Raw genomic sequence first — 6000 nt, 5'->3', positions numbered from 1 at the left:
AGCTAAGATCAGTTTCTCCTCATTAAGTTAAAGCTTTTAGTTATCATTAGGTTAAAACTTAATAATTTGCCTGGCATTATGGTAGCTTTTCAGTCAGGAAATTCTGTAGACAAAGTTTATTACAAATTATTTTTGTCAGTGTAATTAGGCATTCAAATTATTTAAAAGGATGGAACGTGGCACAGCCCAAGTTACGATTTTTCTCACTTTGTTTTTTGGTAAACGACAAAGGAATCTAGTCTAGAAAAATGAGGGGAAGGCAGAAAACACAGAAGCACAAAATGCAGTAAACTTAGTTATACTACTGTGTACAACAGTGTTGTGAAGTAAGAATGTTTTGCATCAGACTTTTTTCAATGAGATTTAGTCAAACCTTCCTTTTCTCAGACTTTTTTATAGCTTGAAGCTGTATGTCTTCATGGCGTAACAAAACTGTAGTTAGTGGTATAACCCATCCAGAGTGTTACTATTATGTGATAATCAATCTTGATACTGATGCAACTTTTCTTGGCAATGATGAAGCCACAGATCTATTCCATGAGATGTAATCTAAAATCGTATTTCATAGTCTTGTTTTGAATGTCATTATAGTATTTAGAATGACTGAGTGCAACTGACAGAAGTAAACTGTGATACATGGAATTAATTTCAGTGGACCAGATGCATGCCTCATCCTGTAATGACAGTGGACAATTAAAGTCAACATGGCTGGAGAAGGCACCTGAAAAAATGAAACTCCATTATCTGTCTTTGCTTCAAGCTTCTGAAATTGCTTTTAGAGGACTTGAAGAAGTAGGAGAATTTGGGGAGGAAAATGGGTCAAAAATGATGGACAAGCCATTGCAATGTATAATCCTTACGGAAAACAGCAGTCTTCTGATACAAAGCAGTGTAAGAGTTATTACTATTTCAAGCACAGATCTGTCCCATTTGAACTGGATATGAATATTATCATGCCACTTGTGACTCATTCTGTGCTTCAGCATTTCTTATTTTATTCTGGCTTGTGTCCTTTTTTATAATTTTCTTTCAGATTTTCAGATCATTAAAGAGTTCCTGATGCAATCATGTTAATTTTTGATGTACTTCTAATCTTTCCTCCATGTTAGGATAATTTGCTGTTGTGCCTTTATCTCTTGCATTTCTTTTTTCCTTATCACTTCTCAGATACTTGCATTCCCCTGAGCTATTTGAAGTCCATTACCCTTATTTTGTTATTTGCAATTTAAAGGAAGAATGGAAGACTTATCATTTTTATGATCTTTTTCACTTGAATTAACTTCCATTTTAAGATTCTCAACCACTTCCTCCTAAAGAATTTGAATTAAATCTAAAATAGCTATTTTCTGTGTAATTTCCTCCACTTTATGGAAGAAAAAAGCAGTCCCTAGCACATTTGAAGAACCGAATAGACAATCTATATCCTGCCTTACTGCTGTTTGAAACAGAGCCTCAGATAGTTGTATTCCCATCTAACTACTAGGTCCTGCCATGTAGGTCTTTCCAGTTTCTGCTCCTTAGATACTTCCAATAGTTGCTATACTGAAAAAGCTTCCTGATCAGAAAATCTTTGGTTTAAACCTGACATTATGTGCACTTTACTCTTTTTTCCTCTCCCATATTTCAACTGGTATTCAACAAATCTTTCTATCACTTGTTCCTAGACTTCAGGAAAAGTAAATCTGCCCTTTATAAGCCACACCACCTGACTTTTCCTATGGCTATTCTTCTACAATATGCTATACCTTTCTGTAATTGCATTCCAGTATTGCTGTTGCCCAGCCACACTTCTGCAATGACAGGTCAAGCTAAGGTACTAATACCATAAGGTCTAGCTCTTATATCTGAGGCTGCAATGTTTGTGGTTCTGTACTTCAGATGTTTGATGGCTCACTTCACATTCTCCCGTTCTTGAATTTTTCCCCTTGTTGGCAACATGGACAATGAGATTGAGTACATCTTCAGCAGGTCTGCTCATGACACCAAGCTGTGTGGTGTGGTCAACACGCTGGAGGGAAGAGATGTCATCCAGAGGGACCTCGACACACTTGAGAGGTGGGCCAGTGGGAACCTCATGAAGTTCAACAAGGCCAAGTGTAAGGTCCTACACCTGGGTCAGGGCAACCCCAAGCATAACTACAGGCTCAGCAGAGACTGGATTGAAACCAGCCCTGAGGAAAAGGACTTGTGGGTGTTGGTTGACAAGAGGCTCAGCATAAGCTGGCAGCGAGCACTTGCAGCCCAAGAACAAACAGCATCCTGGGTTGCATCAAAAGCAGTATGACCAGCAGGTTGAGGGAGGTGATTCTGCCGCTCTGCTCTTGTAAGACTACACCTGCAGTCCTGTGTTCAGCTCTGGGGCCTCCAGAGTTGAACACAAGAGAGATATGGAGCTGTTGGAGTGAGTCCAGAGCAATGCTCCAAGGGCTGGAGCACCTCTCCTATGGAGACAGGCTGACAGCTGCAGTTCTTTAGCCTGGAGAAAACCAGGCTCCAGGATGACCATACAGCAGCTCTCAGTGCCTAAAGGGCCTACAAGAAACCTGGAGAGGGACTTTTTATAAGGGCATGTAGTGACAAGGGGTGAATGGCTTTAAACTGAAAGAGGGTAAATTTAGATTAACTACTAGGAAGAAATTCTTCAATATGAGGGTGACGAAGCACTGGCACAGGGTGCCCAGAGAAGCTGTGGCTGCCCCATCCCTGGCAGTGTTCAAGGCCAGGCTAGACACAGGGGCTTGGAGCAACCTGCTGTAGTGGAAGGTGTCCCTGGCAGTTGGAACTGGATGAGCTTTAAGGTCCCTTCCAACCCAAACCATTCTAGGTTTCTATGATTCTGTGCGTTAGAGAAGTATCCTTCATGTCCACCGTCACACTGCCTGTGCAGCCAGACCTCCTCCATGGCACTGTCTTGGCCTTTATCTCTAGCTGACAGCATGGATAAGGTCAGCATCTCTACTCATAGCTTCTTCAGCTTCACTCATGTCATACCTGCAGTAACGCCAGTGTCAAGGTTCACAAACAGGAGATGCTACATGTGAAGATATTTTGCTCCTTTGTGGCAATATCTGTATGTCTAAGTATGCATAAAACTTGTTAGTTCAGGGAAATAAGGTTATTCTTAATAATGATTACTTCTATCATTATTTCGATCTGCAGTTCTGGAAATTAATGTCTTAAGATAATTAAATAACTGCTTGTGTACTTGACAAAATACAAGATTTATACATGAGAATGATTTCTTCAAATTACTGGAAATAATTTCATTGAATTAATACAACATGCCAGTTGGATTCCTGGCATGTCTTACCTGTTTTGACATTAATACTGAAGGAAAATTGAATCTACTAATTTTTTTTTTTTTTTTGACATCTGTATAGGAGATGAGACAGGGATCAATGCATGCATAACCTCTCATTTTTGCCAATTTCATGCAAATTAAAGGGCAAAAAAGAGCATGATTTTATTCAATTATTCCACTATGCCTACTACAATTATTGTTTCATTATCTGTGTTGCAGAGTATTTGATGTACTTGGTTTTCCACTTTTTGCAAGAAACAGTTTCCAAAGTTTAATAGTACAACTATTCAAGTATTAACAGAGAAAAGAAAGAAGTAATATTTTTAAATACATAAAAGAGAATGAACAGGAGAATTCACTAGGCTCCAAAAGCAGTAACTGGAAAGGAAAATGTGATTCTAGGAAAAGCAAATCATTTTGTTACAATATTCAAACAACTTATTGAGAAATTAAGTATTAGAGAGATTACTACAGTCACCATTATTAAAAGTTTTTTAAAAGAAGAGTAAGAAATCAACATGAGATGATATTGAAGTAGAATCATTTAGACTAGGCAATATTACTCTAAAGGAGCCGAACTGTGATATAAAGACAAATTGTATTAATCAAAATACAGATTTTATTGTTGATTTAACAGTTATCTAACATTATACTTTTTTGGTTTTCTTTCAAGGAGATTAAATTTTTCAGCCTGAAAATATTGACTGAGAAATCACGCTTTAGTAGCCTTTGAGGAAATTGGTGTAGGGCTTCTAAAGCTCTTGGGTACCATACAATGTGACAAGGAAAAAACAGTAAGCCACTAATAATAAAAGCAGTCTTCCAAAGTCTTACAAAGAACAAATAGTGGATAAGAGAAAAAAATGGAGCAGGTGATTTATTTTGATTCTCAAAATCTTTTAGTAAGGCTTTTCTTGACATAATTCAGCAAACTAGCCTTATCCTGAAAAATGTGGAAGCCTCTGCTAAATTCTGAAGGAGGGATGTAAATCCCAATAAGGTCAATGGAATTTCATTACCATGAAATAAATTTTTCATCATTTTTCTAAAACCTATGAATAAAAAGAACAAATACAGAAATAAAAGCAGCAGTGGTATGAATCCCAAAGATCATTTCCTGATTTAGAAAAGAATGAGAGAAAATAACTCAAAGTAAATGCTTTCTCAGCATTTACTGAGAAATGAAAAGTATAAAGTCTAATAGCACTGTCCCTTTGGGATCATTAAGGGTATTGGATAAATTCAGTATACCTCCTAATTACGTGTAAGAAAGGTTGAATTGTGAGACAGAGCTTTGCTGACAAGGAAAAAAATGCCCTAGCTTAGTGAAGATTAAGTAGGATTGTGAAAAACTCCAGAAGGAATAGAAGTGAAAATGAAATGCAGCAGAATGGATGCAGAAAAAGACTTGGCAGAAGGGACATTTGCAGTGGAAAATGTCACTGTTTTCCAGGGAATTTGTAATATATTGCAGGATGCATCAAGGTTTCAGCATGGCATACAGTTACACATCTGTTCAGTAGAAAGACATGTAAAACCTTTTTAGTTTAAAAAAATCAAAGATTTAAGAGTCAAGATCAATGTCAGAAGATTCACTCAGTCATAATGGACATGCTATCACATATAGCTCAGTTATTTAATTTTTACCACGTGTATAGAAAGTATATAAAAAAACATAGTATGATTTTATTTCCTGGTTCAGTAGACTTTTATTTGAAAGCAGAGAGGTGTTTCAAGTAACAACAGTGTCACTGTCAGTGCTTATACGATGTGGTTTTGTCTGGTATCTCTGTTTTTCTGAAGTCTCTTTCATCTTTAAATGGACCTCAAGCCAACTTGTCATTTCCCTTGTTATTCTTGGTCCAAAGTCCACAATTTTCAAGTAAGGGTGTAAAAATGTAAGGACTTTTTTTCCCTGCTGAAAAATTTCTGCAAAGGATCACACATGTCAGTAAAAGTCAGACTCTTTCTTTGTAGAATAGATTTTACACCTGGGCTTACACACATGCATAAAAATTATGGAATTGTCCCTAAAAATTTTTTCTCCAGATACTGGCTTTGGATAAAGTAGCATAAAAATTAATTTTCCCCTCCTCCGTTTTGTCATTCTTTCTGAGCTTGGTAAGCTTCCTACAGTATTTACAGCAGTTTGCTTGCCAATATTTACTGGAGAGGATGGTAACAAACAAGACTTGCTGCTGTAGCAAAACACATGCATGGGTGTTAAGAAAGGTAAAATTTTTGTATCAAGGTTTCATTTTTGAAGGGTGTCAGTGAATTTTCTGTGAACTTTATTTCTTTCTAAGTTAAAAAAAAAAAAAGAAAAAAAAGTAGGCAAGGGAAGGCTTATATTCTTAATCTTATAAAACTGATGCTTCCTGAGAGTTGATGTCTTAGATAAGACAAACACGAGCAGAAAATTGTAATGTAAGTTATTCTGTTAGCACTGGAATCTGCTGTGTAGCAATAAATTTGGTTTACCTTCTGGAAGAGAATTTTCATAATGTCAGAAATGGAATGGCTCAGGTGACTCAGTGCTACTCCATGAAAAAAAGCCTTATGCTGTCCTCCATCCACACTGTTGTGTGCATATTTGGAAAGAGAAGGGAAAGACTACACCCAAGTTGTAGTCATAAGGTTCAATAATGAGCCTGTGTGCTGCACACCAGAAAGCCTGTACACTGATGTTAAGCTAGAAC

Source organism: Pezoporus occidentalis, unplaced genomic scaffold, assembly GCF_034315485.1.
Source record: "Pezoporus occidentalis ecotype Australia unplaced genomic scaffold, CSIRO_AGI_Poc_V1 ctg45, whole genome shotgun sequence".
NCBI classification, from domain to species: domain Eukaryota; kingdom Metazoa; phylum Chordata; class Aves; order Psittaciformes; family Psittacidae; genus Pezoporus; species Pezoporus occidentalis.
Note: the sequence above shows the minus strand (reverse complement) of the source record.